The sequence below is a fragment of the Pantherophis guttatus genome, chromosome 9 (assembly GCF_059756535.1).
Source record: "Pantherophis guttatus breed Tessera chromosome 9, ASM5975653v1, whole genome shotgun sequence".
Classification (NCBI taxonomy): Eukaryota; Metazoa; Chordata; class Lepidosauria; order Squamata; family Colubridae; genus Pantherophis; species Pantherophis guttatus.
Genome location: NC_142071.1, coordinates 18,447,128 through 18,471,445, shown reverse-complemented (window position 1 = coordinate 18,471,445; position 24,318 = coordinate 18,447,128). Strand labels below are relative to the sequence as shown.

The 24,318-nt window shown below is 41.0% G+C and overlaps 1 protein-coding gene across 3 annotated transcripts in view; it reads left to right on the top strand.

The window, feature by feature from the left end:
• The first annotated feature begins 1,421 nt into the window (after positions 1–1,421).
• CDON (cell adhesion associated, oncogene regulated) overlaps positions 1,422–24,318 on the top strand; it is an 83,974-nt gene continuing 61,077 nt past the window's right edge. Inside the window, exon 1 of one of the 3 annotated variants that reach the window (XM_060693547.2) lies at positions 1,422–1,767. The gene's annotated coding sequence lies outside the window, so the exon portion shown is untranslated. The remainder of the gene's footprint in view (positions 1,768–24,318) is intronic. The other 2 variants (XM_087875630.1, XM_087875631.1) reach the window with 2 other exon arrangements.

The following is a 24,318-nucleotide window of genomic DNA, read 5'->3' as shown; positions in this document are numbered from 1 at the left end:
AATCTGCAGGAATCTTTCTTTTGTTCCTGGTGAGTCATCACTCTATAATGGCAATAAGGTGGCAAGCTACCTTCATGATTTCACCCACAATGAAAAGAAAGAACAGACGATTATTGTGTCTTATATAATTGTTATTGGAATCACACAGTCCTTGGCCCTGTTTTGTCCAACAACATCACACCATCCAAATTCATGAGTTCCACCCTTGCAAAGCTCAATAATGCCCGGGTTCAAGTTTTATAAAATGTGATTTGGATTTGGATTATATTTTGAGGAAGTCATGGGGGGAGGGGAGGGTCAGGGAGGGTCAGGGAGGGTTAGGGGGGGAAACTGGGGAGAAAATGTATTTGTAAAACTTTTTCAATAAAAATAAAAATAAAAAAAATAATGCCCAATACTGCAAAAGAACCTGGGAAGCCTGACTTGTCATTAGCCGATAATCTCACCTAGCACATTAGAAGATGATGCTGTACTTGCTCTGTGCTTTCTATTGTCCTCAGAAGATCCAGTTCTGCCATACAGCTTGGAAAAAAAATTCAGCAGACCATTCAGTCAGGGTTTTTTGTGGATATAAGAGGTTAGTTGGCATCTTATTTCCTTAGGCCATGGAAAAGCTATTTGGGAGACTCTTCATGAAGGATTCAGATTGTTCTGTGACTGAAGACTATAAAGACCATCCAAAATAGCAGTTTAGCTTATCCCATGTTTCTATTTGATAATGATTAACATCTTCTATCTTCAAGGAAATCAACATTGGCTATTCTTCAGAAGGACTCTGAGAGACAGGGGATGACAGGGAACTGGCATGCTATGATCCTTGGCGTCACAAAGAGCCGGACTCAGGTTAGTGACTGAACAGCAACAACATCTTCTATCTCTTCTTCAAGAAGGAAGAATGATCTTCCCACACACAATTTATCCATGATCATTTGGGGGTTCTAAAACAGAACTAGCTTGGCCAAGATAGACCTGAAAAGATCAGCAACTCTGGTTCTCTGTGAAGGAACTGAAGAATTCTGTTGAAAGTTTCAAGCAATCTTTGTCCAATTTTATTCCAAGACAGGGGCTTCTGGGGAAAAAAGTACCCTTCCTCTTCTTTCTCATTTTCTCTCTCATATTTCTTTTTTCCCCTGGAGGGAAAAAAAATTGGGTCTCATCTTCCGAGTTGCAGCAAGAGTTGGCCTCTGACCTCTTTCAGACACAAGGAAGGTGTCTGCCCTGAAAGACAAGCTTATGTTGAGCAGCCCAAATGAATAAAGCATGGGAGAAGGGAGGGGGAAGGATGTTTTATCCAAAACACATGTTTTTACCACTATTCTAGTTATCTGGAATATTTCCTGCATGTTTGTTGCCATGGCAACTGGCCCCGCATGAAAGACCTATTTACTAGGCTATAGGATAAGAAACAGCCATGTGTTGCCAATTTTAGAGTGCTCTCTGTCTCTCTCCCCCAGCCTCTTACACACACACACACACACACATCATTATATGGTCCCCTCTGTTGCATTCCTGGATGGTATAAAGCCGAAAACCCCAAGATGAGAGCCATCTCTCCGTTTCGCATCATTCTCTAGTAATTTTGTTTTCTCCTTGAGTGAGGTTTTCTTGGCTCCATGTGGAAAGGAACTGGGCAAGAAGCCACACTGGGATGGGGTGGGTGGGTTTTTTGCTTTGGAGGAAATGTTAAGAAGTGTCTGGTGCCGTAGAGGCGTGATTTGAACAGGGGAAGCTCCAAGAGTGGAGAGCAATTTACCGATTGAGCTGAAGGTAAGTGATCCCTTGCACTCTTGCGTGGCAGAGCTGGGGAGGGCAAATCTTTTCCCTGGTCTCCATCCTTAGCATTTTTTTTCTCCAATGATCTTTACACTCAATAAACCCGGGTATTTGGACCTAAACTTTGCATCTTTCTCCTTGCGGCTTTCCTGCTTTCCTTGTGAAGTGAGTAGCTTGTCAAAGACCAAATCTGTAGGAAAATATGAATTGCATGTGCTGCCTGCAAGGAGAGATCTGAATCCAGCTGTCTTCTGTGCTTCACCGGAGGAGGGAACATATTTGTAAAGAATAGCTGAATCTTATTATCAGGTCTTTTTTTTTTTTTCTGGCAACGGAAGGAGATGGAAAACTGTGTTGGGACTCTTTTAGGAGGCCTCAGAAATGAACATTTGATCAGGGATGTTATTATATTCTAAACATCCACACCATCATTCTCTGAGAGGGTCCTGGAGATTGACTAGGGAGTCCTCAAAAGACTCCCTGCCTCCAATATAAATGAAGAAGCACATCCTGCCAGACAGAGCAGAGTTTCGTCTGCTGCCTGTTGGATTCGGAAAAAGCTGTTCCTCGGTGAATCCAAGCCCTCAAGGAGACATCTGCAACCTAAAGTTGGCAGGTGTAAACCCTCTGGGGTATTGCAGTAATTAAAAACAGCCCAGGTAATTTGCCTGGATTAATTATCCTAATAAAAGGCAAATGTTTTTTTCCACCTCCGCACCCTGCCCAATTTCCCTTCCCTGGATGAATTAGAATAAATTTGGAGCTAAAGGAGTACTGAGGGGTGTAATTTGTTCCCGAAAAGGTGTGATACAATTAGTGATGAAATTGTCCTGAGACTGGCTCATGGGATTTTGCAGAGAGAGTTTGGTGTTTTCCAGAAGATAGAGGGCAATATCAGCTTTGTTAAGTCACGTCATTAAAAAATAGTGGGTAGGGTTGGTGTGGGCTATGTGATCCCAAAGATATAAATATGCTACATAGAAAGAAAAGTCAGAGGAATTGATGCATGTTATCCAAACTTTTACTGCATATGGGTCTAGAGCAATCCAGACAAATGGAGTTGAACTGAGTTTGAAAGCAATGACTTGAGATCATTGAGATCAGTGTAAATTGGTTGGTCTGCTCACATTGGTGTCTTCAGCATTCCAGATAATAAAGGTTCCTATTTTTACTGGTGATTCCAGGCTCTGATCGTGGGCATTTGTGAGCACAAGTCTTATGCTGTGTACCTGAACCAAAGATTCAGTTGTTAAAAGAGCAGCCAATACAATGGATGGATTCACACATTACTGAGTTGTAATGCACAGGATCTTCTTGCCATTGGCCATGCTGCCTCGGGTGGTTGTCCAGCAACCTAATAACATCCAGAGTCCTTATAGATCGTGCCAATCGGCCATCTAATCCAATATTCTGTATCTCATGTTGGCCACCTCATGCATCCAGGAATCTCGTGAACATGGATAGGAGACAGTCATTCACCCCAGTTGGTTTCTAGCAGCTAACTATTTAAGGCATGCTTGCTGTGGTACCAGAAGTAACAAATGGCCATTAAATGAAATAGCTGTTGATAGCCTCACTCCACTATAATTCAGTGCCTTACAAAACAGAGCAGCAATAAATGAGCATCCAATGCCTCACATGAAAGCAGCAAGATCCAGAGTAAGCTCTTAATATCTAGAAGACTTCTGATTCCTTGTCTTAGTTCTTTTAACAGAATAACAGAGTTTGAAAGGACCTTGGAAATCTTTTAGACCAACCTCCTGCTCAAGCAGGAAACTCTATAATAGTTCAGAATGATGGCTGTCCAATCGCTTCTTAAAAACCTTCAGCAATGGAGCACTCACAACTTCTGGAGACAAGTCACACCACTGATTAATTGCTCTAATTGTCAAAAGTTTCTCCTTAGTTCCAGGTTGCTTGTCTCCTTGATTAGTTTCCCTCCATTGCTTCTTGTCCTACCTTATGGTGCTTTGGAAAATAAGTTGACCCCCTCTTCTTTGTGGCATCCCCTCAAATATTGGAACACTGCTATCATGTCACACCTAGGCCTTCTTTTCACTAGACTAGATATACCCAATTCCGGGAAACCATTCTTCATATGTTCTAGCCTCCAGCCCTCTATTCATCTTTATTGCTCTTCTCTGCATTCTTCCCAGAGTCTCAACATCTATTTTACATTGTCATAACCAAAGCTGGCTGCAATTTTCCAAGTGTGGCCTTACCACGGCCTTACTAGTAGTACTAACACTTCACATGATCTTGATTCTAGATTTTTTTTTTTTTTGGTTTCAACCACCAAGACCTATTGAATGATTGTTCCATTTGTTACTCCTACAATCAGTTCACCTCATAATGTGGTTATCAAGATGTTCAGTCCATTCTAATCATATTGTTGCCGTTTCCTGTCTTTCTCCCACCCACAGAGAGAAATTATACATCTTTAATAGCTTCATGAAAGACAGAAATCCAGGAACTGATGCTTCACCCATCATTGCATTTCCATGCTGAAAAAAATCCTGTTATTTGTTAGGTTTCTGTTCTCCAGGCAGAAATTAAGACCACCATAGACCTGCCAAAGGACACAATAACAATGGAGGGTGATCTTGGGCTGGTTTTACAAGGAAAACCCAGGAAATGTAATGAGGTCTGATCAGAAACAGGTAGAATTACACTTGAGTACTGATTTTGCTTCAGAAGGGGGCAATCTAGGTCATCATAATAGTCTATATAGCTTGCATTAGCAATATGTACCTACAGCTGGGCTCCCCTACTGAGGAGAAAACATTCCTCATATTTTCATATGGATATGAAGTGACTGTTTCCATACCTTTAGCCAGAACAATGCTTCAAGCCATTTCTGAAGAACCAAAATGCCCAAAACATTAATTTTGGCTTGTGCACCCTGGCAACAGCACAGTGTCCTGCCATGTGCCAAGGAAAACAGCTCTTGACATTGCCTTACAAAAATAAATGCCCACGTTTGCTTGCAGTATGAAATAACTTGAATATTAAAAAGAAACGGAGGCCCAGTCACAGGGTTGGAATAAAAAGGGCAGAGCATCTAAGATCCTCTTAGAACGTCTAAGATCGATGGAAAAAAGAGGGGAACTTGCATTTTTGATGCTATTGGCTCTTGACTCAATCAGTAAGCAAGAAAGAAGAACCACTGTCAGGCTTCATCCATGTTTAAAAACATTTAACTGCAGCATTTGGTGAAATCAGAGATGCCATCCTTCAAGAGGCCCCTCTGAGGCCTCTGAAATTGATTGGTGAGTTGAAGACGGGTACAAGTTACTCATCTGAGTGAAATGGATAAACACAGGACAGTTAGTTGACTATCCACCATGCATGCAGGCTGACCAAATTATTCTGGCACCAGAAGCTGAAAATACTCCCTGGGAGTAGCAATAAAACAATGTATTAAATAAGACACTAGTTTTCTAGTACTCTTTAGTGGCTCTAAATATCACTGAAGAGGCTGCCTTGGTTTTCTGAAATGTCAGGGCTTCAGAGTTCCTAATGTATCAACCTAGCAACCACTCTGTTTTTTTAGAAAATACTGCATCCACAAGACACAGTGTGGACATAGAAGCTTAACCCTCACTTAGCTAGAGATCTTAGGGTCTAAGTGCTATAACCCAACTGGAATGTGAAAAGGTTCACAGTTTGATTTCTGTTCACTCCTGTCTCTTAGACCCCATCATGCAGATATGCAACTACTCAATTCAGAATGAAATATGCTGAGAATAGAAGCTCTTTATGGGCATTGTTGATGGGCACCAGGCTAGAGACCATGAATTTTAATCCTTCCTACCTTAAATCTTAAACCTGCTGAGTGACTTTGGGACAGTTGCTCATTCTTTCAGCCCCAGGAAGAAGGAAATGGCAAGCTATTTCTGAAAATGTCGCCAAGAAAACTGCCAGGGTAGTCACCAGGAATCAAGACTGGCTTGAAGGCAAAATATTATTTATTCATGATGTCATAGAATAGGATATAGAACGACTGGCTCTGCAGATGTCGAAACCCAACCTCCAACAAACCCAGATATCATAGCCAGTGGTGAAAGATGCTGATGTTGTATTTTACTAATGTCACAGACTCAGAATGTCACAGACTCTCCAGCCTTGCTATACAAAATCCCTAGGTTCATAGGTTATGTCACTGATTACTAATTGTTGGAGAACAACAGGATAGGAGTAGTAGGATCTTCCTCCTGTGGACCATCTAGAGGTGTCTTAATGGCTTAGCAAAAGGTGGTTTTCAAATACCGTGTTTCCCCAAAAATAATATTTTATATATTATTTATTTATTATATTTTTTTGAACCCTGAAATAAGTACTTGGCCTTATTGCCATGTGCTCAAAGGCCCGATTGGGCTTATTATCACGGGATGTCTTATTTTGGGGGAAACAGGGTAGGTTGAAAGAATTCCTCAACAAGCACAGTCATCCCAATGCACATGGAATAGCACCAGTTTGAGAAGATAATTCTAATGTTTTTCCAAATCAAGGCATAGATACAAATAGGTAACTTGATGTCAGGAGACATCAAGATTTGCATTGGCTGGGTGCAAGTGAATATCTCTGGGTATTGTTTTGATAACCATGGAACAAAGATGAGCTGTTGTGTAGCAGCTAATGGTGTTGTTTTACAAGTTAGATGAGGGAATATCTGGATTTTCATTTAGTGTAAACTCAACAGGAAAAGAATGTGCTCATAGCTCTCTGAACAACATCTTGCCGAGTGTAGACACCTGATATATTCAACCATAAAGGGTTTTGGTGAACACTTTAACAAAGGCTGAGCATACTCTTTCATTGTGGGTCCATTTGCACTCCACCTTCAACTCTCACTATGACTACAGCCACTTTAGATGTTTGTGGATTTAAGCAGATAGGTAGGTGTGAGGCAATTGTGGGTCACTTGAGCTGAGAGAAAAACCATAATTTTGCAAAAAAAATTGGCGAGTTTTATAGTGAATCTTGTAACCCAGCAGTGTTATACACTGGTGCTATTTTCAGATTTATATTTCTCAGAAGTGTCGTTAAACATTTACAGATGCTGTTTCAGTTTTCAAGAAGGTTAGAAAAATCCCATCATGAAACAGAACAATATCCTTGGGAACCTCAGTGAAGTATCAGATTTTGCGCTTCATCCAGTGTGTAGAGTGTACTTGGAATCAGCCCCCCTTTTATAGGTGTTTGGAGTAGGATTGGATCTAGGTTTAAGCAAGCATTGTCACCAGGGTAATAGAATCTCCCATTGACCTGTAATAGGTTCACACATAATCATATTGCCTCTGCGCATCATCGGGCCTTAAAGGGACATTCCTTTTTCCCCTAAATTCTGCTATTGTGCTATGTGGGAGAGCAAGACAGCAGTTTGTGATCATCCATGGTACGTGCCAGGGATCGGGGTGCCCAGACGACCAGGCCCTTGTTTATAATAACAGTGGGATGTGTGTAGTAAAAGCAGCCTATAAAAGGCAATGCAAGCTGAAGGTTGTAGAAGAGAAATATAAACATGCAGCTGAAGGTTACAAGCATCTATCCGGAGCTGTGGAAAAAAAATGGGTGTGTAGCTCAGAAATGGAACAGAGGCTGAATATGGCTTGTTGGGCAGAATTGTGAACTTTGATGCAAGAGTGTGAGTTCATGTCAATATTCAAAATACAACAATATTAGGAATTAAGCCTAATGGATTTGCCTCAATGAAACCTGAGAAGGAATCTCAGTTTTGTAAAATCTGGGGCAGATTGGCAAAATGTTTTGTCCAATTTGCCTGAGTTGTATGTAGACAATTTCTTTTCCTGTTTTCCACTCCACAAGTGTTTTTATCTCATAGATACCTAGATGGATAGGAGTTAGATATACATTCAATAGATGATAGATAGAGAGATAGAGAGATAGAGAGATAGAGAGATAGAGAGATAGAGAGATAGAGAGATAGAGAGATAGAGAGATAGAGAGATAGATAGATAGATAGATAGATAGATAGATAGAGATGATAGACAGACAGACAGACAGATGGACAGACAGATGGAAGAACAGATGATCGACAGACAGATAGACACATACAGATGTTTACATTACATGTTTTTGAAATCAAGGTCCAAAATATAAACAATATTGCCCAAATCCTTGGAGTCAAATTCAGCATTCATAATACATATTAATAAAACAGAAGATAGTGAGTGCACAATTAAATATTCTATTGATTCTTAAAATCAGAGTATGAAAATGATGAATGCAGCTAATCAGCGATGATAATGCAAAACAGCCAGAAGTCTTCACCTTCCTAATTAATAAACAGTGTCTGTTGTGATGTGTATTAAATACTGTATCTCACTTTACAGAAGGTTGGCCTCCATTTAAAAAGCTGCCAGGTTTCAAACTGTGCTCTGTGGGATGGACTGTCCAGTCCACAGCTGGTTTTCAGACCAAAAAGAACAATAAGAAGGGAGAGCGACAGAGGCCTCAAATTTTGTTCATCATAACTTAGCTCCTGGAGAAGCAATCACACAGCAGGGTTTCGGTCACTAGGTCACAAATGTCCCGTTTCCACACACACAAACACACCTCCCGTTGTGAGAAGCATTTTTAACTCCCTTTAAAATGTGAGTGGTGATTTCTAAATTTGCATCTAAACATATAGTTTAGCATATACAACGTTTAATGCAAACAGAGGCCTAATTTTTGCTTTTGGTGTTCCTTGTTCGTTTTGCATTCATTTATTACAGGCAGGATGTTTTAGAACATTCATTTATTAAATATTATGGTGACCTGGTTTGCACATATAGCTAATCTCCAATTTACGACTGGTTACTTAATGATTGTTCAAAGTTACGACAGACCTCCCCCTCAAGCTACTTATGACCCAGTATCCAACAGCCAACACACACACACACACACTGGTTACATGATCACATTTTGGATGCTGGGTAATCAGCCTGCATTTACTGTTACATTTAACTTATCAACCACCACAACTTACAACCATAATTCTGGGCTCAAATAAGTCAAGAACTGCCTATACAACTGAGCCACAATGTTTGGGTTGGCAAAACATGCTAAGCTACAAACAAACTACATCATGGGTTAGCGCCATGGGCTAACTGAGTGTCCAGAGTCATCTAAACCTATCCAATGAAATACACATCAAATTGCCATTGATTTACACAATTTGTAGAAAGCTGCTGCATTTTTATGGCTTTTTACGATTCAGTTAGTGGCCAACTTGCCAAGACATCATTCTTCCCATGGTTTCTATCCTACCTCTCCAGGATGGTGCGATGACCATCACTAAAAGGAAGTCAGACCCTTGAGAAATTGTTCAAAATTTTCATTTTCCCCTGGAAAACAATAGAGCAATTATTCATGTCCACCCAATTTCTCTGACCACAAATTTAAAGGGGGATGTTGAAAGGCTGTTTTTGCAGAGTCCTTGGTGCTCTCTGAGCTTGGTTCTTTTTTTCCTAGACATTTCATTGCCAAACTAGGTAACATCAATGCTATTTTTGCCCAGTTCTAAATCTATTCATTATGCTTTAATGGCAATGATATAATTTATGCAGTGAGGTCAGGGGTTAGTGGGGTCAGAGAGATGTTACATTTCAGATCAGTATGGAACCAGGCTACTGAATCGGAGGATTCTCAAGCTTTTGAACTCACCTCCAGATGCTACATCCCCCTCGGGCTAAAGCATCCAAGCATCTCTTAGATTCTTCATTGTATCACCTGGACATTCAGAGCGCCTAGTATTTCTTGTTCAAAAAACTGCCATTAAAATGCCACAGATGAGTGTATCGGAAAGACAGAAGGCCATCAGCCTTCCCTGAGGTCAGAATTGCACAGCACAGGTGTTAAGTCAGAATTCCTCCAATGGAATTTCTCCAGATTGACATCAATGTTACCCAGAGGAGCACCTGCCATCATTCTCCCACAAACAGCACAACGAGAAGCCCTGAGGCCATCCACTAGGTCAAAACCTGACCTATAAAGATGCAGCCACACAGGCTGGAATGTGTTTCCACAGCAACCTGTTGAGTCTGGATTCCCCCCCCCACCTCCCCACTTATCAAGGGGACAGTTTATGTTTTGGCAGCTAACGGAGCAGCCTGGGAGTGTAACTGGATCCACCCCTGGAATTAAAGCAATAGTCTGCATTGTTTAAGACGTTTGACAGATAGAGTGAGAGGAGGAGAGGGCTAGATGTTCAAGGCCGAGCCTCAGAAGCAAGTGTTGAAAGTAGAAGGACACCTGTCTGCATGGCCTGGAAGCTGCCCTACTGGATCACTTGTGGTCTAATGCCTGGCTAGATGTCCGTAGGAAAAAACTGATGATGGCAAAGCCAAGCTGCAAAGTCAAGTGCAGTGGTCAGGAGGATTTGCATACATTCAAGACCAAAATAAGGAAACCGCCATGTTTATCAGCCTGGTAGAAAATCTGTATCTTAGCTCTTACATCCTCTATAGCCATGATGGCGAACCTATGGCACGCATGCCCCAGGTGGCATGTGGAACCATATCTGCGGGCATGCGAGCGTTGTCCTAGCTTAGCTCCAGTGCGCATGCGCACACTGGCCAGCTAATTTTTGGGCCTTCTGGGCCCACTGGAAGTCGGGAAACAGGCCATTTCCGTCCTCTGGAGGGCCTCCAGGGGGTGGGGAAGGCCTTTTTTGCCCTCCCCAAGCTCCAAGAAAGTCTCTGGAGCCTGTGGAGGGCAAAAAACAGGCCTACCTGGCCCACTGTGCCAACACATGCCAAAAGTGGGGGAGCGTGGGGAGGCAGGGGCATTGAATGATGGGTGTGGACATACACGCGTGCGACCTCCCCACACTCCCCCCACTTTTGGCACGTGACGGCAAAAAGGTTAACCATCACTGCTCTATAGTTTATAATCTGTCTTTAGTATTTTATTTATTTATTTATTTATTTATTTATTTATTTATTTATTTATTTATTTATTGAATTTGTATACCGCCCTTCTCCAAAAAGGGACTCAGGGCAGTGGACAGCCAAAATTAAAATACATACAATACAAAAGTTAAGATAGCTAAAATAAATTAAATCAATCGGCCTCCCAATTTAAAACCCCAAGTCTATAAAATTTAAAAATTCCCATTAAAAAACCATTTAGGCTAGGCCGGTTTGCTGGAATAAATAAGTCTTCAGGGCCTTACGGAAAGTACGGAGGTCTGGGATCAGTCGTATTCCAGGAGGTAGCTCATTCCACAGGGCGGGTGCCCCCACAGAGAAGGCTCTCCCCCTGGGGGCCGCCAGCCAACATTGCTTGACCAACAGCACCCTGAGGAGGCCCTCTCTGTGAGAGCGTATTGGCCAGTGGGAGGTTATCGGTAGCAGCAGGCAGTCTCGTAGGTACCCTGACCCTAAGCCATGGAGTGCTTTAAAGGTGAGTTCTAGAAGATGTGCTCATGGCCATTGTCTGCCCTTGAAATATTGAAGTGAAGATCCACTTCCGATATGTAATTTTCCTCTTGTTTATTAGAGGCAGGAAGAAACTATTTGCACAGGATCTTCCGTTGCATACCCAAAGGGGATTTATCATCTTGAGCATCAAGGGCAGCCTTTTATGAGAAACATCACTCCCGTCCCCATGGGAAGATTAGCTTGGCACAAAAGCTTTTGGTCATCTGGGCAAATTTGTTTCTTTGTTTTGAACTAAGGAAAATATGTGGTTCTTTTCCAGCAAGTGGAGACCAGCAAGTTCTGCTACTGGTGTAGGGCAGGGGTCAGCAACCTTAAACACTCAAAGAGCCACAGAGGTCCTAACCAGAAGCCCCCCATTCAATTCTGGAGCCAACCGGAAGTCTGATTCCTCCACCATAGAGTCTCCTAGCCCGGCGTTCTTTTTCCTCTGCTGATCAGAAGTCTGTCCTAACTGAAAGCCCTATCAAATGTGGAGCTGACCGGAAAATCCATCCCTTGCCATAGAGTCTCTTCCTGGTGCTTTTCCTCCCCATAACCGGAAGCTCCTCTCAAAATTGTGGCGGCGACAGGGAGCTGCAGCAGAGGGATGAAAGAGCCACATGCGGCTCCAGAGCCACGGGTTGCTGATCGCTGGTGTAGGGCATGGTTGGATTGATCCTTAATTGAGGTTCCAGAGTCAAAGATCTTCTAGACTTTCTAGTCTAGATAGTGGGACAAACCTCTAAGCAAGACAATGGGATCATCTATGCAGCTCAGCCCACACCAGATATAGGATTTCCTTCCCCGTCACTGAGGTCTGTATTTCTTTGGAGATAATCTCCAAAAAGTCGATGGTGGAAGCAGCTGAAGTAAGCAGAGTCAGATGTTGCTGGGGGTGGAGATGGCCTGAATCCTGGGAATTTAAGGAAGAAAGCTAATGTGAAATGGAATAAGAATTCCATGTCAGATTCTTAGCAGAATTGCCTGGCATCTTCTATATCCCTTCTCCTCATTAACCAGCTGTTGTTCCAACTGGATGATGGTCAGGAGACAGACAAAGGACAGGGAAGAAAATCGTTGGCAGCACATCTGTCTTTAGCACCGCTGCAATAACAGCAATCTGGACAGTCAAAAGAAGACATAGTCCAGGTGTGGGAAGGTTAAGGACTAACAAAAGAGGTGGGGGAAGAGAGGCTTTGTTCCCACGGTTACGAGGATGCAAACATGGCCCCAGAAATCCTGGATCTAAAGATGCTCCAGGCAAGGGACAGCTTCTTTGGAAACATTGTCTGCTGCCTTTTGGGTTTCATAGTGTGTCTGTTGAATAAATATTTCCTTTTCACCACGGTGCAGTGACACTTTCATTGTTTCTTCTTCATAAACAAAAAGGCTGGATTTTCACCACTTTGTTTGTCTTGCCTCTTGTGCCATGTTAAAGCCAGCATACATACCGGTAGTAAAAGAACAAAAATGTCAGCAGGAGCCTTCTATGAAATAGTCACATTAATACTAGCAGTATCCAGAAATGTTTCTTTCTTTCTTTTTCTTTTAAAGGGGCTTTAAGTTTATTTTATTTTTAAAATAAATGATTGAAGAAAGAGGAATCCAAAGAGTCAAGATGAGGGTTATGATTATGCAATCTTGCAACCTGCCCCTTTTTTACAAGTATCATAGGCCCAGGACAATTTCATGGACAATTTTTCTTTTCTTTTCTTTTCTTTTGACCCCAATTCTTTACAAAGTGAACACCTTGTGGAATAGCCACAATCTTTTTCTTCAGCCCTAATCCTAACTAAACTAGTTTAGAAATGATCACCTTAGTAAGTAGCTAATATTTTCTCCAAATCCAGTTATAAGGTTTGCTTAGCATGGTAAGCCCCCCCAAAAAAACCACCTAGGACTGTGTCATTTGTTCTTTTAGCATGTTGGATGAATCGGGCCATTAAAGAACTATAACTTACAAGCATTTAACTTACAACTATTCATTTAATCACTGAAGTTACAACAGCACTGAAAAAAATGACTTATGACCATTTCTCACACTTACAAATGTTGCAGCATCCCCATGCTCATGTGATCAAAATTCAGATACTTGGCAACTGACTCGTATTTATGGCAATTGCAGTGTCCCAAAGTCACGTGATCCCCTTTTGCGACTTTCTGACAAGCAAAGTCAATGGAGAAGCCACATTCACTGAACCACCGTGTTACTTACTTAACAACTGCAGTGATTCACTTAACAACTATGGCAAGAAGGGTCATAAAATGGGACAAAACTCATTTAATAATTGTCTCGCTTAGAAACAGAAATGTTGGGCTCAGTTGTAGTCATAAGTCAAGGACTACCTGTAGTTTATCCATTGGATTATTGTGATTTACATGAATTATCTTTGGCTGATGTGCATTTAGAATGCTGCTCGAACTCAGACTTCATATAGGACCGTTCCAGGTACAATTTGGAGAGGATATGTTGGCTTGGAACTGACAGATGCTAGGAAAAAATTGCAGATGCCCCTCGACCACCCAAATGCTTCTTATAACCTGGTCCTGAAGTTCCAAAAACTGGGACTTTAAATGGAAAATCAGATCGCTTATTTTATTGAACAATTTCTAGATTTTAATGGAGGGTTGACATATAATAAAGGAGCGAAATACCAAGGCATTATCCATTGCAGTTTAGCATAGAGCCTTAGGAAAAGATTATTTGCAAATCTTTCCCCACCACCACCAATACACGCATATAGACAAAACAAGGGGATTTTTAAGGAAATTGGACCAGATTCTGGTATACAGGCTGCAGTATCTCCTACAAAATGCAGACAGTTTTAAATTAAGTCTTTCTCTTAGGAGTTAATGCTACATTTTGACTTTGCTAAACATGATTAGCTATAACTTCCCATCCGGGTTTTGTTAAATTGTTTCTCATTCCTTTAATAAGTTCTTCCCTTCAGTCTGCTGCTTCCATCCTTTACACTGGCCACAAGGTAGATTATTATTTCAAAAAGCTCTGGTCAAAATTGTTCCGCTATTTCACAGGGACATTTTTTTAAAGAAAATTTTTCCTGCCTCTAAACTCCTTGACATACAGTTTACCGAAAGGCCAAAGACGGCTTACACTCTGTAAAACATTCATCATGCACTTTGGCTAAAAGGCTATATAGAACATGTTGCTTGATTTAGTGACATTTTAGCAAAGCCAAAGAAATACTTGTGGCAAGGTTGAAGGATCGGAGATCTGCAGTTTAAAAAAAGAGGTCAGTTATTTTTAAAATGAATGTTCATTTGGAATGGGAAACTCCAAGAGTCTGCCAACCTGTCTGTTCCTAACCACAGTTTACGACCACGTGATTCATTTAACAATTGCAGTGATTTGCTTAACAACCATGGCACAAAACGTCATAAAATGTTGTTTTGGGATGACGCTGCAGTGGTCATAAATATGAGTCAGTTGCTAAGTGTCTGAATTTTGATTACGTGACCATGGAGATGCTGCAATGGTCGTAAGTGTGAAAAATGGCCATAAGTCACTTTTTTCAGTGGCTTTGTAACTTCAAACTGTCACTAAATGAACTATTGTAATTTGAGGACTATCTGTACATCCATGAAGAACATTTTAAAAGTATAGACACTAGATTTGGCTGAGTAAGTATATATGTCTGCTTTGCAAACAACAAAAGAAAGAAAACATGGAAATAACTCCATTTGATTTTATGTTAGATTATTTAAAACAAGGATGAAAAGAAATATAAAATAAAAAGGTGAAGTCCTGATTGCATCTCAACTGCTGATGTATCATATCTGCAGAATCTCAACTATTGCTTATTGCCAAAGATGTTCCGCTTAATTCTTTTGTTCCACCCATTCTGAAAAATGTCCCAGGCAAAGGGCCGGCCATAATGAGGAAATAGAAGTCATCATATTTTACTATGTCTAAAGTTCTCAAATAGATTACTTTAATCTACCGCTACGTATAGGTTAAAGATACAATAATGAACTCTCTTTTTCTGTTCCTGGAGAGGTTTTTGTTTGAAGACAGTTCTTAATTTCCTGCTTGGCCTGCTTCAAAGTAAAGGGATGCCTTAGGGAGTATATGGAACTGGTTTCTAGCAAAGGTTTTGGATGCAGAACTCCTGGGAAAAGTGACAGCTGCAGCCTTAAATATGATGGTTACTTTATTAATGAGATAAATTACTGGCAAAGCAATTTGCCGGGCTGAAATGTTGGGCTTTGCGTACAGGAAGACAACTCTGCTCTGAGCAGTAGAGAAATCTCCCTCAGAATGTCTAAAAAAAGCAGGGATGTTTTCTTTGAAAAGGTCATTCGATATGCTAATTAATTTATTGAGCTAAAAACAACATACCAATTAAACTAGCAGACAGTTTTTCTTTTAGCTTCTCCAACCAGTAAAAGGTAAAGGAGCCCCTGCAGATTTTACTCCGTTAATCATTGCTGACTCTAGGGGGCAATGCTCATCTCTGAGCCAGCACTATCCAAAGACATTTCCACAGCCATGTGGCCAGCATAACATCACGGAGCACTGTTACCTTCCCACTGAAGTGATACCTATTTATCTACTCGCATTTACCCAAACCCAGCATTTTAACTACTGAGCCACCATGCCACCCTCTCTGACCAGTGGATGATATGAAAAGAAAGCCACCAGACCTCCGGCCCAGATGAGCATATTGGATGAGCTCAGCCACTGAATACTTGGATAAGCAAGCCCTTGTTGAGAGTTGGTTCAACATCTGAACTGACTGGAAAATATGTTAGCTGACTTCTGACAATATGCAATTTCCCGGTGATAGACAACATCATTTGATTAGAGGCCTCTACTTAAAACAGCCCTAAGTACCTATGTGTAGACCAAGGTTTCCACAAAGAAATGAAGATAAGCAATCTGGTTAATTTAGAGTTTAGTTGGGAGACATATCTGGTTTCTCTGTCATGATACTTAAGCACAATGCAGTTGTAATAAAATGTTGACGTACAGTGGCAAGACCAATGTGCCATGTTGCATCCCTACAACTGGTGTCCCATTTATATTAAAACACCCTTCTCCAAACTGGTGCCTTCCCACTCCCTTGAATCCCCATGTTAGTTGCCTTGTTGACCAACAATAACAAAAGTATTGAGACAGGAACATGCATAGGAATCCTTCAAGTCATGATTCGCTGTATTAAGTCAATGTTTAGCAACTAAAAGATATATGAAGATTCGTCTATCTAAGCAATTAATTCTTGGAGGAGAATTTGGGTTTGGCCAGTCCTAGTTTAACCTGTAGCCACTTCCCCCCCCCCTTCTGGTCAGTCGTGTCTGATCCCCAGAGGCTGCCTGGACAAGACCCTGCAATTTTCTTGGCAAGGTTTTTCAGAGGTGGTTTGTCATTGCTTCCTTCCTAGGGCTGAGAGAAAATGACTGGCCCAATGTCACCCAGCTGACTATGTGCATAAGGCAGGACTAGAACTTACAGTCTCCAGTTGATTGGCCCAAAGTCACCCAGCCAGTTTTCATGCCTAAAACAGAACTAGAATTCACAGTCTCCCAGTTTCTCCCTGATGCCTTCATCACTACACCAAATCGGTCCTATACTACTTTACTATTATACCACTTTTTTATCGAAAAATTCTCTCCCCCACCCAAAATATACAACTTAAAATTTCTAAAAACAAACGCACCAAAGTTAAAACCTCTACTAAGCCTCACAAAAGATGTACCTTTTACCAAGCATATAATTTTTGGCCATAATACATTTTCTCCAGCAAACGCTCCGCTGTGGTAGGAAAGCAAGTAGGCCTAATTTGAAATGCTGCATTGTTTTATGGCTACCACAGAAGTATTAGCATATAAAAGACCAAAAATAGGTTTTAGAGACATTGTTGATTTCCATATTAGCTTTCAGATATCTAAGGCAAGTTTTCAAAGGTGGCACCTCCTTCTGGGAGAACCTGCTGCCTTTCAGAAAATGAACTACATGTTGTAATGACCTTTCAGAACCCGAAGAATACCAATTAGTAGCCCCCACCACAAACACCATGCCTCTGGTTTCTGTACCCCACCCCCTGGTGACTTTAATGCAAACGTCAAATTACTTTGCGCTTTGATCAGGTCACCAAAAATACCACCATAGAACTGGCAACCAGCCAGTAATAATATTCAAATGAGTCCTGCAAATTTCAAAACGGTTCACTTCATAATATCCGGAGACCTCTCCACCACAATGGCCATTAAATTAAAAATGTGGTATGAAAACCCCATGAGAACATCCTCTGAGCGTGATAGGCTAAAGGGAGGCGGCAAAAGAGGACAGGGGTGTTAATATTAAACCTTTCTCCTCCATTTACAACCTGTTGACATTTTAAGAGTCACTTTCTTCAAGGCAACTGAGCTCACTGCAACAAAAGCTGACTTTGGATGACTGGGAGTTTGATTTTGTTTTTCCCCCACGTGGATTTAAATGTGAAACCTAGAAAAGTGGCTATGGGAACGGAGACAGGAAAATTTGAGAGCTTAGCCTGCATACCTTCTCCCCTTAGGCCTCTGGCCTCTGGCTCACCCACCACCCCCTCCCCAGATCTGCTTCCCTGTTGATCTGGCTTTAGCAATTTGAAATTGATTATTTTGGTTTGCGTGTCTGGGTAAAGCCCTTCCTTTTCTGCTGGCAAATTAAAACGTGGCCTTGTTCAGGCAGCATGCTTTTAAATTGCTAAGGATTGCCAGGCTGGGCTTAGGGACAATGGCAACAAAGAGGAATTCATTAATTCTAAAGTGACAGTGTTTCTTTAAGAGGGGGCTTGCAGTACAGGAGAGGGGCCGGATCCCCTTGATTGGGAATCCTGTTCTCATCAATCTCACAAGCTCTGTGCAAAGGCAGCGGAAATGCAGCTCCAGATTTTGGCTCTTGGCTCAGCTGTTGGCTGAGTTGGGATTGAAAGTCTCTTTCTCAGACTCCATGTTTCTCCTGGGGGAGGACCGGGAAAAAGATTGCTCAGGCCCTATGTGCAGCCAAAGGTAATGAAGCATCATTCCTCCTCAGGAAGAGCGCTGTTGGATATTTAAAATTCTGGAGTTCCAAGACTGCGGTTCTTCATCCAGCCTTGGTCCCGTCCTGCCAGATTATCCCAGAGCCGTGGGTGAGATCTCCAAATGAGAGCAGCAAGGCAATGTCAGTTCAGCTTTGTGAGATTCACTCCCATGAATGCCTGAAAGGTTGCCTGTACAAACTGCATTAGACGCGCTTCAAAATGTTCATTCCTGATTGGCTACGCTGTGACCCACAGCTGCATTCCCTGGCTAGGGAGTGAAAGATGCACAGTGGCCTTTGTTCTGCCAAAATCAGGACTTGGAACCATGACAGGACGATCATATTACTGAAATGGAGGGTCATCTGGAGAAAAATGATCCTCGCCAGGCCTGGAGGGGGGTTTCTGTCACTCCCTGGAGGAACAAAAACATGCAAACTCTCAGGTCCGCTTCCCTAAAATAGAGTCAGTGGAACCGAGGTGCAAAACACAAATCTAAAGGAGCCTCAAACCTCCAGCTCCTCTTTCATCTAAATCACAGCCAGAGGACAAATATCCCCCTTGCTTTTTAATCACACAGCATGCTAAGCCATAATATGGCTTGCTTGGTTTTGATTTCCCAAGTTATGTGAACCGAGCTGCACAATATAGCCTTCGTGTGATGGATGTACCCGGTCAGTGATTTGTCCAGCAAACTGTGACTGTATAACTTTGTGAAATGGTTGAAGTTATCCAATGAACATTTAATGGCCAATTGGGGCTTGCCAGTGCTTTATTCAGCAAACCATGGTTAGTTAAACCATGACTCTGCACCACAGATAAACTCAATCTGCATTAGTCACTGGAAAATGTCAGTGGGAAGGTGTTACTGCGTTGTCCTTATGTCCCATTTGTGGAACAAGGCCACAACTATCTGGCTGGATTACAGAAGCTGCTAGTGTGATCTATAGGACATTTTTTTAAATTTATTGCAAACATTATTTTTATCGGAGTTGAATTGGTTTATTGTCCTTAGAACCGAAGACCAATGAAAGAGCGGGGAGGGAGGGAGGGAGGGAGGGAGGGAGGGAGGAAGGAAGGAAGGAAGGAAGGAAGGAAGGAAGGAAGGAAAGATAGAAAGAAAGGGAGGGAGGGAGGGAGGGAAGGAGATGAAGGAAGGAAGGAAAGATAGAAAGAAAGAAAGAAAGAAAGAGAAAGAAAGAAAAGAAAGAAAGAAAGAAAGAAAGAAAGAAAGAAAGAAAGAAAGAAAGAAAGAAAGAAAGAGAAAGAAAGAAAGAAATGGCTTAAAGTAGGAATAAGTTGTCAAGTGAGAAAGTCAGCTGACTTGGCCAGTTAATTGAGTAGGGAGTAAAGAACAAACAAAGAATGAATACAGTGAACTATGCAGATTTACTGGCAAGTTCTAAGCTAATAAATCAAACTAGAATCTGGAAGAAAGGGAGGGAAGAGGACAAGGATCTTTGAACCACCTGTATGTGAAACTGACGGAGCACATTGGCAAAAATATTTGCTCATTCATGAGTCATTGGAGACCTCAGAAGTTGAACAGATTCTCATGAGCGATTCCAGCCGTGTGGAATTCTGTGTGAATCTTGCTTGCTGATATAATCTTAGCAGCCAGAAGAAGCAAAATCCTGTGAATTGTGTCTGAAATGATATATATTGTATAAGTTCATCTGTTTTGCCAAATGGTTTTTGTTCCCAGCCCTTTGTGTTTGTCTATGTTTTTTCTCCCTCTCCCCTTCAACAGCTCATTGATCAGCTGCATTCACAGAAAATGTCTGTTGCTCTCTAGCTAGTTGTGAAATCAAAATACATATTACGTGTTGTAATATGGGATAGGATGATGTGGGGTTTCAGGCTTAATTCCAAAATGATATTTTGGACTATAAAGGATCACAAGCCTAGTGCTGGTCCACAACACTTTGAAAACAGCTGCAGTTTTTCTTGAGTTCGTATGCTGACAGCTGCTTCAAAAAGTTGAAGATAGATGGTAGGTTTATCTCTCCTAATGCACTGAAACAATTTGGGGGGATAAAATCTGAAAAGCTGCACTATCTTTGTGTGGAAAGTTTTCATCTGGGATTTTATCTATTCAACTAATCAATAGGCTCTTCTTAAATAGTTCCATTCCATTCAGAATTCCTTCATCTCCTCTAGATTGGTTTCTATCCCATTTCCTTCACAATAATCTCATTCTTTATTTGATTTATTTTGATTTTTTTTTTCATCTGATACCTTCTCAAGTGCCGGGAGAAAAATTGTGGCAATGGGCAAACATATCCTGGTTTAGGGTGTTCTGTCAACTAAGCTTTGAAGGCATCCAACAATGCACTTTTTATTATAATGCAAAGAATAGGGTCCCTGTTTGTAAATTATTCTCTATAATACATTGTAAATATCTACAGTTGCCTTTGTTTAAAAGTTTGTGGCAAGATACAGCTCAATATTCTAACATGCATATAACCACACACTGTACCACAGTGTAGCCAATCATATGTTAACCTAATTGTTTGAACCCAGCCATTGTAGTTAGCGTATGGCTTGGGCATAATGCACATCTAAAACATTGGGTCAATTCTATAAACCATAAACTATGATTAGCAATGAATAAACATGTTATGAAAGCAACCCAAGGTTGCATATTTCTGCTTTAAAAAAACTACATGGACCAAGTTTGTGCTATAATCTGCTTCTGGATAGGGATAAATGAATCTATCAATTTCACTTTGAATCAGTTTCTTGTTCTTTTTCCTTGAAAACTGTGGCTTAATCTTCTGTATATACTTTAGATTTAGCCTCTTCTTAAATGAGGTTCTTCAACCAGTTTGAACTTTCCTTATTGATATAATATTTGCAACTTGATTGAGGCAATCAGATAGAGTGTGCTGAAAGGGGAAAAAAGAAGGATCAGATGTTAATTTCCAAAGATCTGTTCATATTTCCCACAATCTGAAATGCTGTCGCTTCTTGTCTAGCTTTGACTCAAAGCAAAAATCATATAGAGCCCCTTACAAACAAGGCCAAAAATACGTTTTTCTACACTTGGGCACTAAAATTTGACCTGTTTGTGGTTCTTGAAAGGAACTGTCTTTTCCTTTGATTGCACAGCTGCTCACCACAGGAAAAGAAGAATTTTGGTTTAAAGAATTAAAAAAAAGATTCTATATATGTGTTCTGTAACCCTAAGAAATAATAAGGAATATAATGAAACAATATACTTTTACAATATCTGCTTTCTCTGTCCTCCCACTAACACAAGCAGCTAAACTAATCAGAAATAGTTTGTTTATTCATCATTCTACTCAGGAATCATAATTTGTTGCTGGCAAACAAGCCAGGATTTATGAATCAAAACTTAATCCTGATTGAGCCAGGATCAAGGAGGCTGTGAAGACATCTCAGAGGTTGCAGCACCATGGATAGTTCCAACTGCTCCAGTAAGATCTAAGGGGACACTACCTGAACAGCCAGGGCTTTGGTTCAAACTCCACCCCTTGTCTTAAAGGGGCAGGCCTCTGGCCTAAAGCATAAACTTTTTCCTTTTTTCTAACATTTATTGTTAGATGTATTGACAACATTGCTGCACCAGCTTTATGGGGCTGTGGTTCTGGAGGTGGGAATGCTGATGTTCACTGGTGTTCCATGAACATCTCTAGAAGTTGTAAAGCAGGGCCGTCCAACCTTGGCAACTTTAAGATTTGTGGACTTCAACTCCCAGAAATCCCCAGCCAACATAGCTGGCCAGGAAATTCTGGAAGTTGAAATCCACAGGTCTTAAAGTTGTAAGGTTAGACACTTCTGCTATAAAGTCTTCCCACAATGGTTTGCCCTCCAGATACAGTGGCTTATAATGCTTTAGCATTCTTGCCCCATATTAATCAGAAGACAAAAGGGAAAATAAAGGTCCAGAAGTTATTCCCAATCCCTTTCTAATAGTTTGTAAACAGTTGCTGCATCACACCACCAAAATTCAATGACACTTTTTTTTCTTTTCATGTTTTAAGTGGAAATAAATGAAATGCAAGTATTACTGGAGTCATTCCCATCTCACTACCATGCCTCTCTCTAGTATTAAATAATACTTAAGAAAAAGTGCAGTCTGTTGATGCAAATAAATAAATAAATAGTTCTCCACCCCTCTTTTATAGCAACAACATGGAAAATGTTCATGCCATTCATAAGAAAGACTTCATAATATATTTTTTAAAAAAATCAAGAATAGAAGGACTTCTTCATAAATAAATTTTAAAAAATCAAGAATAGCTTTTGACCGAATTATCTCATACTTTCCATCTAGCTGTTCACTATCTCCGGGGTAGGCTGTATATGTTAGACATGAAGAGAAGACCTGTCTGTCATCCCTTCTGAACCATAAAGTGGCTTGTCCTCTGATGTTAATTTAGTTAGATCACGGCCAAAGGGTGTAGCTTCTATCAATGCCAGGTCTTAATGAGCAGCTCATTTGAATCCATGCAAAGTACCAGGAAGCATGGAGACATGCTAATTAAAGTGACTGCTGTTCTTTAATTAAGCAGTAATTCCCTGCAAAGAGGTGATTCTCATGTAAATTGGGCACCACTGAAGTGATGTAAATGGTTTGGACAATATCTGACCTGCTTTCATTGGAAAGGAGGAGGGAGGCATTATGCCAGTGTTCATGTACTGGCATTAAGCAAGCAGATAAAAGTTATTCATTTATTGAGCTGTTGGGTTCTCAAGGCTTTGTCAGAGAACAATGGGATCAGGCAACAAGGGTCTCCTTACAATAATATATTTATGAATAAACCCACTTTCATGCTAAAAGCCTTTTCACAGTGTTCTCAACATTCAAGGGCATTCAAGACTGCAGATGTAGAGTTAAGGTCTGCCAGGAACAATGGGTGGGTGCCTGTGTGGGATGGACACATGAGAGAAAGTGGCTGAGAATCTGGCAATATCAGCATTTGGAACTGATCAAATGGCATAAAATAGCAGGCCAATTTGGGGGTTCTCTAAGAGCTGTTCATCAGATCAGTTGTTACAAGTGGAGAATTGCAAGAGCTGGAAAGTCCAAAAGTAAGGTCATATGTTTTAGCCACAGACTGCAGATTGAAGTAAACCTCAAGATGAGCTGTTTGAATTCACGTTGGTATAATACCTAAATCGATTTTGCAAAATTGCGGAAGGTAGACCTTGTTCCCTTCTGAATACTGCATCCCCACGTAAGTAATGTTTGTTGCAATATCAACCTGTTTATCAAAGCACACAATGTTATATTGCAGCCCTGTGGTTGTTGTTTTTTTCCCATTTCAGAGAAAGACCTATCTAGCTTTCATTGTCTCTCTGCTCCATCCTTGCTCCCTCAAAATTTCATTCTCATGATACTCTTCCTTAAAACTTTGTGCAAGCACTCATATGCCCCCCCTCTTTCTTTCTTTCATTTCTATATTTTGTCCTCTTTTGTAGAATTCTTTGATCCTGATTGTGTCTTGGGGCATGGGTGTCCTTGTGCAAGCAGCTAGCAATCAAGGTTTCCCCAGTGAAATGAAAGGCAACCAGCTTTGTAGGCCATCTGGCCATCACAGATGCATTTCATCATCATCATCATCATCATCATCATCATCATCATCATCATCATCATCATCTCCTGTGTAGAGGACTTTGGGCAGCAAGTGATTTCCAGCAGTTCTGATCATTCGCAGTGTCTTCGGCTTTGTCCCAAGAGACATTAATAATCTTAACATCTTCCTTAATTGTTTGGCACCAGGTTTTCTAAGGCTGGCCTTGGTTCCTCTTTCCTCCAGGAGGCATCCTATGTAGTGCAGTTTTTGGGTGCCAGTCTTTAAGCAGTTGCATTTGGGATGCTGTAATTTCCTGATGCCTTAAAAATGCATATAGACAAAACAAACATCTGCTGTGGCCACAGCAGGTGGAATTGAGGAAGGTTTAACCCACCATTTTCTCTAGATCTTTTAAGGACCAATCCTACGTGGTCACAGGGAAGATGAAAAGTAAGGGTTAACCCTAACCCTAACCCTAACCCTAATCCTGGGCTACTTTTGGAGTTATAACTAGCTCCAATCTCACAACTTGAATTATTTGCATGACATATT